This window comes from Scophthalmus maximus, chromosome 4, assembly GCF_022379125.1.
Source record: "Scophthalmus maximus strain ysfricsl-2021 chromosome 4, ASM2237912v1, whole genome shotgun sequence".
Taxonomy (NCBI): Eukaryota; Metazoa; Chordata; class Actinopteri; order Pleuronectiformes; family Scophthalmidae; genus Scophthalmus; species Scophthalmus maximus.
The window spans coordinates 23,625,869-23,638,887 of record NC_061518.1 but is presented as its reverse complement, the minus strand read 5'-3'; the positions used below and the strand labels follow the sequence as shown (position 1 = coordinate 23,638,887).

Below are 13,019 nucleotides of genomic sequence, written 5' to 3'. Positions count from 1 at the left end.
ACCAACTCCCTTTGCATCATAGAGTTTGTCTATATAAGAAAAAAGGTACGGCAAATGGCTAGTGGACTGGAGAATGATGAGAATGGCTGTAATAAAGCACTATGACACACTTTGTGCCTGCTAATCTGGATTGTGTGGGGGGGTTGACGCTAGTTCATGTATGCGTTTGCAGTATCTGGGTCCAGGAGTTACTCACATACTCACAATGCCTGTACAATAGGCACAAGACCTTCTTAGTGGTTGCAACATTGCAAATAGATAACATGTTCTATAGTGGACTTCAAAACTATTGGGTGGGGGAAATTAATTGTTTTTCACAACAGAAGTGCATTCTCAATAATTATAAAACGGGCAGCTCAAATCAAGCAATCTGATTGGCTCATAGCCATTATGCAATGAAGGTGGATAGCGGCTATGATGTCGAATCAGTTTGCACTGGTCCATATCACTACGCAACTGAGGAAGAAACGGTTACAAAGTAACCGTTGTCGGTAGTTTGCCAGCCATGCGGGCAGCTAACAATAGAAAACTGAAACAAATTAAAAAGGAAACTTACAATGGAGGAGTGGCTTCAGCAGCTGGAAAACATAAACTTCGACCTAAGGGAAGGCCTTACTAAGGAGGATTGGCTTCAGCAGCTATCCCAGGAAAACATGCAGAGCTGAAGCTTACGAGAGCTCAAAGCACATGGTAAGGTTGAATGGTTGTAGTGCACTGTGCAGGCAACCAGGAGGGACTTTTTTGTATTTGTTAAAAAAATGGTTTTGATAAATCTAAATTGTAGTGCGTCTATTACGTTCATTTTGCCATACTTGTAACCATTTTATAAAAGCAAAAGCTCACTTAAGGCCATGGTCGTGAGGTATTGCTTAAATGTTCAGCATTGAGATAAGACCATACAAAATCTTCACATACCATCAGCTCTTTTCTTTACTTTCTGCTTTTATCTATGCAAAACTTGTATGTAAACATATGAATACCAAATTTAATGTATTTATTCACAACAATTAACTATTTTATTCTGTTAAAAGTCTCGATCACGACTATATTCCACATCAGTGTTAAATAAATATAAAAGGTTATTTTGTTTGACTTCACTACAATTAACGAAAAGAAGTGTAGCGACTGTATCAGTTATTATGACGACTGAACCCAAGGACAAGAACCCAGTGCCATAATTTATCTTCTTCGCCCTTGCGGAAACGGAAAACGGTCGTTACAGTGATGTCCTTCAGGCGTGTGCTTCCCGGATAAAAAGAGAGTATGTTATTCATGAAATTGTTTTGTGTGTCTGTGGATGTCTAACTTTTTATTAAATGTGGTGTAAAATGGACAATGTACCACTGACACAGTTGAATCATGCTGTGCTCGGCTGTTTCACTAGGAGAATATTTTTACAGACAGCATGTGGAGAACATGTAGCAATTATCACTGTATAATAAAGGTTTTATGCGTGAAATGCAATGAAATGTGAAAGTTGGCAAAACAAAGTGTTCTCAAGTGGCTTGATTGGTAAAAACTTCACTAGCGTGTCAATGAGCATGCTGTGCCCTAATCAAATATTTATCAATGCATTATGAAGTGAAATATCATGAATTTAATTGTACTATGGTCAATGCTTTGAAAACCATTAATGTGCTTGATTCTTTGTAAGAAATGGGTCTTGTTAGATCATCTAGAGGAAATAGAAATATTAAAATAATCTCCTACACCGACTATTTATACACAAACAATGAAACAGAAATTAATTCCATGTTCAAAAAGTTAGAGCACACATTGAATATTTTGATCATAGCCATCTGTAAAATATAAGTTAATATTTACTTTCTTTTATGCTCTGTTTTTGGTCTCCAATAATTGCTGACATAGATATCAGACTCTTTAGTTGCCAAATGCAACATTATTTTCACCAGCTAGTCTCTAACATGTTCTTTCTGCTGGTTGTTGCTGCCTGCAGTGGAAAATACTGATACGAGAGCTTAGTACTCTAGTGCTTAAGAGAACAGCAGAGTTGGTTCAGAGTTCTCTGCGGGGTCGCTGTCATGTCAAGTTGTCTTATGATCCATTGTAACAATACATTCATTGATCATAAACCCTTTAAGACTGTGATGAAGCTGCTATAGACTCATGAACTGAATCAGCATTTTAGATTTTAAGATTTAATCATCATTAGGTTTTTTGGATTATTTGTTTTGGTATATCAAAATATATATATTCACACAGATATGTAAAAAAGGGAGGTTGTCCTTTTCTGACAAAGACTGCTTCAAACGATGGAACGCCTACGTACTGTTATTGTTTAGGGCTCTTTCAAATGCACCAGCAACTGTACTATAATTAGAGTGTAAAGCGTCTGAACAATGAGAGCGATGTTTTCAGGAGTTCTTTTGTTGCTCTTCATCTCCCTTAACTTTAACCCATCTATCAGAGCTTAAGAATTAATCAATGTATTTATAATGGCTTCCAAGCCCTGTGGCATCTCTCAAGGCAACGCAACCAAATAGGATGCAAAGCTATGATCCTCAAAGAATTTCCATCACAGGAATAATGCGGTCCCAGGGCACCGCTGCAAACGCTTGCCCCGAGCATTAGGCACAGATAATTTAAACACATAAGCAGGTTCTTAGTGCACCTTAATCAATGCCATTGGTGTCTCTTAGTTGGGAGGGAGGGGGAAGCAATAAAGAGATAACACTGGTATAACCTGGGGACTCGCTGCAAAAGAAATATGGAGCGCTTGGAGCCCTCTGGGTAATGAGAAACAAAACTCCTGACAAAGACTTCTCCTCCCGGAGTTTTTGCACCACAGCAAAGTCACATAATGAGCAAGCTCACGCCACATACATCCAGCGAATCCATGCGCGTACAGGAGAAGTTACTGGAGTGCCATTTGCTTCGCAAACAAATGGTGCAATAAAGTTGACATTAGCGTTCGCCAAATCAGTGTGTGGCACATGATGTTTGCGAACGGCTTCTTTGGAGCAGACATGTCAGCACAAATACAAGCAATCCTCTCAAAATCCCATTTTGCTCGATTGTTTTATGTTATTATCAACAACTAAGCATACGCATAACAAACGGAAAAAAAGCAAAAAGAGCAGACAAGTGAAATTTCATATTGTCGTGCGTAATAAAATAATCCAACAAGCATAATTCAAAGACCCGATAGAAAATGGGAAATTCTTCATTAGAGCACTTTCTGCTGTATCCAGGCGTCCACATCAACGGCTCCTTCCCCCATCTCCCGTGAAACTGATATATGGAACCATTTCCCCAAAACCAAACATGCCCGAAAACATTATTAGTGCCATTTCCTCTCCTGTATTAAGGTGAGAAGTGCTGAAGGCAGATCGGACAGAGCCTTTCCCGGTGATGAAGTGCCTTCCTCTTTAGGTCTCTCTCACATCACAGAGGAAATGTGTGAGATTTATCAGTGTTGGCCCTCTCAGGAGCTTTCTCTGTGGCGGAGCAGCTCTCGGAGGATGCTGCTGTGCTGCTCTTTCTCAGGGAGCAGGTGTACTTTTGTTTTGAATTATATCTTTGATAGCATTGTCAAAAACACAAAATGAGAGATAGATACCTGGAAAGCACAAGGCGTGTTCGTGTGTGTATAAATAGATTCCAGAGAGCTGAGTCTACTGTTAGAAATCAAAGCAAATGATCAGTCGATATTATTTCCAAGGCTCCAGCTTGTTCTGAAAATGACCTAATGGACTTTTTATTATGGCTCATATATAATAAATGTTTGACCTTTGTGGGGTTTGTAAACTGTGTGCTGCCCTTGCATTTGCTACACCAAATTGTGCACCACGTTCTGCACCTTAATGATAACCATGAGGTCACAGCCTTTAGCCACTGCAAGTAATTAGGCTAGCAGGAAACACTATAGAATCGATAGTGTTTTTTATGCGGATCGAACAACAGATAGATGTTTAGTTTGAGCTGCAGGGGCTTTGCAGTTGCAACACAGATGTCATAGCAACCACTTTTATCAAATAATTTATCATTCTGTAAGGTTAGAAGCAACAGTCAGCAGCTCAGGCAAGTTTGTGTCAAAGCTAATTTTCAGGGTCAAAAAATAAAAATAAGAGAACAAGTCCCAGCATGCAGTGGGTGAGAGGCAGGCCTGGGCATATCTCCAGTCTGTCACACAGCTAACGCACAAACAGACAGAAAAAACAGTAACAACTTCACTGTCTGCTAATTTGCTTCTATAAAATTGCAATCCAGCAGTCCCCATCAAAATATGTGTTTTAGATCCCCAAAAAATATAATTACATGTAGGCAGGCAGGTTATAAATTAATCTTTAACTGTGAATCATGCAAAGCTACTCTGAGCCCCAGAATAACAAATATTGAGTTGGAAATTAACATAATCGTCTCTTTAAAATTAGAGAGCCTTTCATTAATGTTTTTTTAATCCAGGAATCCTCTGAGGCCGTACTCAGGCACTGTGGTTCTTTGAGCTAAATGCTACCATAATCCGGTTTAGTTGCTCACAGTGACATTGCTACCATGTTTCAATTGCAATCCAGCAAAACATCTTAATAAGCAGAAATCTCAACCAATTGCCTAAGCCTTCATTGTACTCCGATTCAGGACTTCTGTACAAAAGTAAATCCACTGGCAAGCTGATAGACATTGTTTTAACTCAGAAGACCAACTAGTTTTGAGTTTAGAGTTTTCATTAAAAGGGACCTATGCTTTTCATTATTTTCTGTCATCTAGACAGGCCAAGTAACATCATGTATGCGAAAACAGAGCTGAGAGATCTAAATGAAAACTTGTTTTTATGCTTAAAACTGTAATATTGCAAAAATAATGGTTGGAAAAATACAACATTTTCCCAATAAGTAAACCTTCCTGTTAGCTCAGAGCAGAATTAGCCCTTTCTGAACTGTGAATCATGCAAAGCTTCTGTATTGGAGTCTGGGAATATATAGAATACAAATATAGAGCTGGAAATGAGCATAATAGGTCCTATTTAAATCATAGAGCCTGTCATTAATTTTTTTTAATTCAGGAATCCTGTGAGGTTGTACTTAGGCACTCTGGTGCTTTGAGCTAAATTCTGTCCTAATCATGTTAACTCAGTGCTACCATGCTGATGTTCAGCAGTTGTCCTTCTTACAATATTCACTGGAGTAGTTTCATGTGTCAGCATGTAAACATTTGCTTATGGGCACCAAAAGCAGAGCACAGCTGGGTTTGGTGTAAATGGCATTCGTTTTCCAGGTATTTGGACAAAAAGTATTGGATGAATCAATACCGAGTGATGGAGCTAAAGGACATGTTCAAGGAATGTCAACATCTGTGCAAATTTGAATGGCAATCCATTTAATATCTGACATTTTAGTCAAAACCACAGATGTGAACCACAATGTTGCACTCAAGGAAAATCAGGGAATCATTTAAAGTTGTTATGGTCATGTCTTCATTGCCATCCCTCTAGTATTAAGATCTATAATATTAATATGCAACCACATGATCCCTTAACACATTGAAAACTAGTTAAAACAACCCAGGGTTAGGTGTTCAGGTAAAGCTATACAGTTGCTTGTTCACAACCGTGTTTGGAGATAAGAGCCTCCAACATGGCAGCCGGAAAGCTCTGTCCCGAGGCCTTCAGTTCATCAAATGTGCAGCGGCAATGTGTTTCATTTTACAACTTATGAAAGTACTCCGAGGTGTTGTTAGGATTAATTAAAAATTACTGGACTGGATCAACAACGCATCTCTCTGGCAAGTTGGATAAACCTTGTGCTCATTAATAATGCCTAATGTAAATTTTGTTGACAACCTACAACCACCGGTGTAACAGTATCAGTCAAACAAACAATCAGGAGGTTCAACAGTTGAGTGACCACACACAGCCAAGAGTGACTTAGCAAAGCTCCACAAAGTCAGATGAAGCCATCCCTCATCGGGAGTGTGTCCCAGTGTTACATCCCCTCTTGCTGGGAAGCATTTAATTTCTCCTTTCGCCACAGTGACACTTCAGTCTTTTCCCTGTAATTACACATTATTAATGTTGTGTAATTTGGCAAGACAGAACCTTGGATGCAGTGGCACAGTTATTGACATTAGCCAGCGATGCTTCTTTCCTGTGGCTTCAATGAAAAGACGGTGGCTAATTATGGTCCGATTAGGGTTTTTATGTGCAAGCCTGAGTGTAGTACCACTGGCAGCTCGTGGACAGAACTGCACAACCCGTTTCCACAGAGAGGAAACTCAGTGTGTTCCTCACGTTAGACCATATAAGAGTTTGTAATGCTTTGTAAATATATCATTCATTCACTGGCTGTTGTAAAGTAGATAAATCAGTTTGAAATGGTAAATGGACTTGTCTTATTGACCACACACCACAATTTACGGTTAAGTGTCTTGCCCACGGACACACCGACATTAGAACTAGGGGAAGCTGGGATTGAACTGCCAACCTTCAGGTTAGTGGACAATCAACTCTACCTTCTGAGCCACAGCCACCCATCAAGATTTCTGAACAATAAAGTGGAATGGTAATGTAGACTTCAGAAACTATAGGCCCCTTACTCAGTTTTATCATCTCACTTTCAGGGATGAAAACAGAAACTCAACATTTTCAGAATGCAATAAATGGCGGAGTGAAAGATGACATTCTAAGATGTCATTTCTACCAGTAATGGTATGGTGGCTCTGACATCTTAGCTCTCCATTGTCAGGTAACTGTGGTATTATTACATTGTGAAATTGGGTCCGTTTTATCCAGGGAGGAAAGAGGCGACACGACAGCAGAGCTTTGTTTCACAGAAATTGCCATCAAAAGCACATAGAGGTTTTCAAGAGATGATCAATTCTCAGAATCAGAGGTAGTGTCCGCAGGTCATCACCTCTTAGATTATTTCTAAAGCCCAGTGGTTTCTGTGTGACCTTTTATAATATATTCTTTTGTCATTTACAGTTCTTCCTTCTTGCATGTTGGTATTATTCATTGGCACTTGCAGTTGTTGCGGGGTTTTTGTTTTTTTAATGAAGTAATTTTTTTGTGCCAATGATAAATGTTTTTCATTCTGACCATCTCCAGGCTAGAGGTTCAATATACACTACATTTGGCAGTTTTGCCATCATGGACAAGACTGTGAAACATTATTACATGAATAAGTTTTTTTGTTGCATCATACATCTGTGATGAGAACATTTTACTTTCAGGATCCATTGGGCAGACATCCCGTGTGTGAATGCCCCCCTTATTTGTGACCTAGCCAAGAAGCTGAGAGGGTCGGTGGGTTCATCAGCTCGACATACAGTCTAATTTAAATCGTTTATGACATGGAAGTGACTATTTATAACAAATGATTAGATTGGATGCTTTCTAAGATCTCATCTTATCTTCGTCAAAAGTCCTGCACTGCATTAACCTGAGCTGGTAGATGATCATACATACCATACATTTGGAAGAGAAAACAACAGGGAACATCCATTCCCCTCCAGGCACGTTTAAAGTATATAAAAATAATCTGCTATGCCTAATATTTTGTTTAACATTGTTTACCCCAAAAATGTTTTAAAAACCCCTCTATATGGGTTTGGAAACCATCCACTCTCTCTCTCACTCATTGAGGAATTCTGAGACTATCAATATTCATGAGCACACAGGCCGCGCACCCTGCCCACCACAGCTGCTGCTGTGCTGTGCCGTAATGCCTTCGTGACGCGGCTGGACAGACCTGATGTCGGTGTGATTTTGGCCAGCGAGGTGCGACGGTTGGACTGGAGGAGAGGAGAGGGGCAACACCGACACATCCGGTCTGGACAGAGACGCAGTCAAAGGGTTAAAAGGGCGTCCCGTTTCGGTTAAACCGAACCAGCGCCAGTCCAAAGGCCGACCACGGGTGCAAGGCGAGTCGGGAACTTTCGACTGAGAACTTTCACGTGAGAACACATTTGCATATTCAACAGCGATTGGTTGTCGTATTTGTGACGTTCCAAATCTAGCTTGCCAGGATTCGTTTGGATTTGAAATTTCAGAGAGGTGGACAGAAATCTCCTCCTCCAGGAGAGGAATGTGATAACACCTCTATAGTGACTAACTTTTCTCAGATACAAGTCCCTACAGTCAATGTCAGACATTTTAGAGGACAGAAGCAGAAGAAAAACACTTTTTGGACTGGAGGGGTCTTTAAGGGTCGCGGGGGAAGTGGAGCCAGTCCCAGCTGACATTGGGCGTGAGGCAGGAATTGGCAGGACCAACATACAGAGACAAACAACCATTCACACCTATGGTCAATTTAGAGTCTAGAAAAAAACTTACCCCAATCTGCATGTCTTTGGACTGTGGGAGGAAGCCGGAGTACCCGGAGGAAGGGTTCGAAACCGGGAGATGCGGACCAAGACCTTCTTGCTCTAGGGCGACAGCGCTAACCACTACACCATTGTGTAGCCCCAACAGAGAACAATAAAAGTTATATCACATTAGTTTTCCTGTTCGTCACCTGCCATAATTGTACATCTACCTGTGCAACGAGGGATCATTACATTTTGAGTGTGCTTACTTAAAATTTTACCCTGAAGTGATGTTCTTTAGACGTTGGCTTCTTTACAACCTTTTTGCCCCTTGTGGTTTCATTGTAGCAATGAAGCTGTGTTTCCAGATCTCAACAGTTTATACTAATAGAAAAGATGGACAACTCTATAAAAATTATGAATACAGTTTGAATCATCGTTTAACTGCTGTGACCTCATTCAATATTTTGGACACCTCTTTACTTGTGGGTCCATCTTGCTTTGGCTGTGGTATATATGCTCCACTTCACTCCTTTACCAAATATAACAAAACACATAGATGTGCATAGATTTAAAAGTACTCATTAGCATCATGGAAAAATACTGTTGCTCTCTGTGTCTTTAGTATATACTCGGAGTCCAGTAAAAAAACATGCTCCATGGTTAAATGAAAGCAAGACTAAAAAAAGCAAGTTGCTTCTGAGAGAATGAGCAACCAAGGACAACCCAGGTCTTCAGTTTGCACCTCCACAAAAATAAATACACTTATTGCTGCCAACATGTCTTTGAGCAGCTAGTGCAAAAAGACAATGTTTCAAAACAAGACATCAAGTGTTTATACAATGGAATGAAAAGAAAAAAAAAACAGAGTGGGAAATGTCAAGGGTTATCTTTTTAAAGCACATCATCTAACCCTGGAGAGCATCTTAACATGTTTGTGCACTGCAAAGCCATGGTGGCATGAAATCAGCCACTCTATGTGTAAATAGACTGTGGGATTCGCAGGTGACCAGACACTGCTGTCATTTTGAGAAAAAAAAAAAAAAAATATATATATATATATATATATATATGTATATATTATACAGTATATATATAAACCTTCCCAACCAATTGACTGTCTCTGAACAGCAGTACTTACATGTCTTTGTTTTCTGCATGTGTTTTCATGAACCATTCCAGCAGCATGTCCCTTAATTTCAAATAATTTACTGAGCATAAAATACAGCCATGTGGTGTTGCTGTGTGTTTCACTTGTGTTTCCATTTCACTGTAGAATGTCAGCAATAGTGTTTTAATAGAGAGGATGAAAAGGTAGGAAAGTTAACCACTGGGTAATATATTTCTTGGATGTAGGATTTTGGGTATCACAAATTAGTACTGGCCTGGGTTTGAGCAGCGAGATGCAAAATAATCACTTTTGCCAAGACATCTTCATTAAGGAGAGGGACTCTTGTTTTTTGAAGTTACATAAATGCACTACTTTTGAAGTAACTCACGTAAGATTATATCTTGGATTAGCCACAGTAGTAAACAACTGACACCCAGGCAGGGCAGCCTAAGCAGGTTAATCTGGTCATGGGATGTCACCATATCAGATTTTCACGAAACGTTTGTTGTGGCCAAAATAATTCACAATTAAGAATATTATTAAATATCTATAGAAAGTTTCAAATCATGAAGTAAACAGAAGGGATTTAATATCATATTTTAAAAAAAAAAGTGTGCTCAGGTCGTATTAAGCAATGTTATTAATGCAGTAGATGACAACGTATCCAAATAATATTCCCTGGCATTTGGCATGCCATCCTAATATGTCTGTATGCATTTCTTTTTGCAGGGAGCTAACAAGGAGCACCAACAGGTACTCAAATAGCATTTGGGAGCCAAGGATCAAGTGATTTCTTAAATGTAGTCATTCCACAAAAATTGCATTCTGCCAGTGGAGAACCACTGAGAAGTTCTTGCATCTGCAAATGCATATTTGTGACTTTCCTTGATATTTTTACTATCCAGAACTTTGCAATTAATCTCATGCTTCTCAATCTTATCAGAACTATGTGTATGAGAAAACATAAAGCCGATGATGGGAAACAGGGCAGGCTGAAAGATACAGTAGACTTTCTGGAAGAGTGTTTCAATTCAAACAGAAGTGGCTCTTCCGCTAACAGTGCTGCTGCCTACAGGCTTCTAAACGTAGTTACGCGGTGCTGGAGTCTGTCACTCAGTGCTGTAGCGTGGGCTTGTCTCCTGCAGGATTCTAAAAGCGCCCCTTGGTGAGCTTTGAAACGAAGACCATCGGCCATGTTGTCAGAATATGGCAAATTGAAATATCCAATAGAAACCGAAGCACTGACATAAAGAAGTGTAATAAACAACTGGAGAATTGAAGCTCTGCAGCTCTTCAATGTAACACAAGAACACAAAGGATCTTCATCCATGTTTTAGAGGATGGGGGAAAAAAATTGTTCTGAGTTCAAAAATAGATGTCCTTGATTATAGTTTTACATTAAGTGAAGCAGAAACCTTATATTTAAGCAAGGGCACATTTGTGCAGCAACAACAAAACACATCAACTGCCGGAAATTGATACTCGCCTTAGATTGCTATCGAATTTTCTCTCCTTTTAAATGGTCGGTAAGAACAGGATAGTCCATCATTGAGGAGCTTCATGAGAAAACCCTTTGATATTTGCTCTTTGATATTGACCAAACAATCGATTGAGCTTTCCTATAGCAGAGCTGGTAATATTGCTCAATTTTCACAGTTAGGTAATATTAGTCCCGTAAGAGCCTATCTATTGATCTGGCCACACACAGACCTTTCATACCTACAGGAACACTCCTTGGGATCCAGTATGAGAATGACAACACAGCCCAGTTAGGGAGGCAGCAGCACATATTCAGACCTCACATTCAATAAATGTGTTTTCTTATCTAACAGTGTTGTTGTGTAATTAAAGTAGGGCTGAAATCAAGCAAGGACATGTTAATAAAGAAAAGAACTGGAGAGTTGGATGGCTCGTGTCTCACTGTAATAGAACACCCGTAGATCTATGAAGTCTTGTTATAATGAGTTGATTCCATATTTTGTTGTATCCTGTACATGCTGAGCAACACATTTCAAACCCTGCTGTCAATGTCATGCTTCCCTGCTATTTCACAGTGCGTGGTGGTAGTGATGATGCAAAGAAATGAAACAATGGACTAACTAAGGCAGTGATGACAAAGACGGCTGGCAAGCAAACTTGCAGTTCTACCATGCAACATTAAAGATATATTTTTTTTAAATCAACTTTGCATATCTTTTATAATAATGTGTGTTCGATCTCAAGGAAAACAAAGTGATTTTCTTGGTGAGAATGACTGAATATAAACATATGATATTTGGTGACTGATGTGACTGTATTCAGTATAGTAAAAAGCTTATCTAGCTGCTTTTTACAGCACTTTATCTAAATTTTACTTTGCATTAGCTGTTCTAAATAATCAAGAAGAGGTCAATGTTTTACTTGGAAAAAAATCACCGTAAATGATCCATGTTATAAATAAAGGAAGCCAAAATGAGAAAATAGAAAAACTAACAAAAATGAAACATATAGTTTCATTCCTTGTTGCATTAGACATCTTTTAACTAGCATAACATACTGGCCACTGAAAGGCTTGTTAAGTTATATGATAAGAAATGGAAACTCTCTTATTTATTTAAAATCTGTATTTTGGTGTGTTGGTTGAGCTGGCCTCAATAATGAATAACCTGATAATCATCAAAAGATGACTTAAAATAAAACACAGTTCCTTCAAACATCACCTGAAAACCAAGTAACTTTGTCCTATATTAAATTAATTTTTTTTCTTTACTTAAAAATATAAAACACTGTTCTTTGAACATTCAGGACCATCCATCATCTGTCATTTAGGACAAGACAACTTTCTCCATAGTCACGCAGACCACTGGATTCAACATCAATTAATAAGAATACATTTTTGTTTAAGTTAGGGCTTTTCAAATAACACGCTGTCAAAAAAAATAATAAATACTACAATTATTCTAGCAGCATTATGGACCAGTCCAACGCTCATACTATGTGAAAGTATCGCAAGTGTCCTTACAATATTTGCTGTAATAGCTTATAAGACCAAAGTTAGATATATTTTCTTGAAATTAGATTACTTTTCTAATGCAAAACATGCTTGAAAATATGATTATTTTTCTTTTTAGACAAAGAATTTGACTATTCAAACAAAACACATTTTTCCTTTCTCTGAATTCATTATTTTCAGTGTGCATTCACAGTCAGAGTTAGTGATGTTTTAGTTTTTTGTTTGCTTTAACAAATCTGAAAACACCAAAATTGCTTAGCAGCAGTGCTTCTGCACCAAAGAGAATCACTGAAATAAATATTTACCTCCATACACAGTTGGATTATGTGTTTTCTACCCGGCTCCATCTGTTCTGTCTGCCCTGAATATCTGACAAAAGTTAACGCCGAGGTTTGCAAAAGCGAGTTGGTGATGTTTCTTTCAAAATAAGGTATATAATTTCTGAATAGACTCCAGTTGCATAATCTAACTTTGTGTGTCAGACAGTAAGACAATGCTCCAGTATTATTCCAGCCAAATCAAATGAAACTTCCCTTCCTGTATCTGTCTGTGTACTGAGGTGGTTCAGGAGTCTGACTGCCCACTGAGACCAAATATAGACTGAACCAGCCACTAATACAAGAAATGTATAAAGGAAATGTAGAACTGACCAAG

At 38.8% G+C, this 13,019-nt stretch overlaps 1 long non-coding RNA gene across 1 annotated transcript; it reads left to right on the top strand.

The window, feature by feature from the left end:
- Positions 1 to 467: 467 nt before the first annotated feature.
- On the top strand, positions 468 to 11,583 carry LOC118302921. The gene is made up of 3 exons (XR_004790665.1): positions 468 to 690; positions 10,103 to 10,126; positions 11,428 to 11,583. It is a non-coding gene; the product is annotated as an uncharacterized LOC118302921 (long non-coding RNA).
- The last annotated feature ends 1,436 nt before the right edge of the window (positions 11,584 to 13,019 follow it).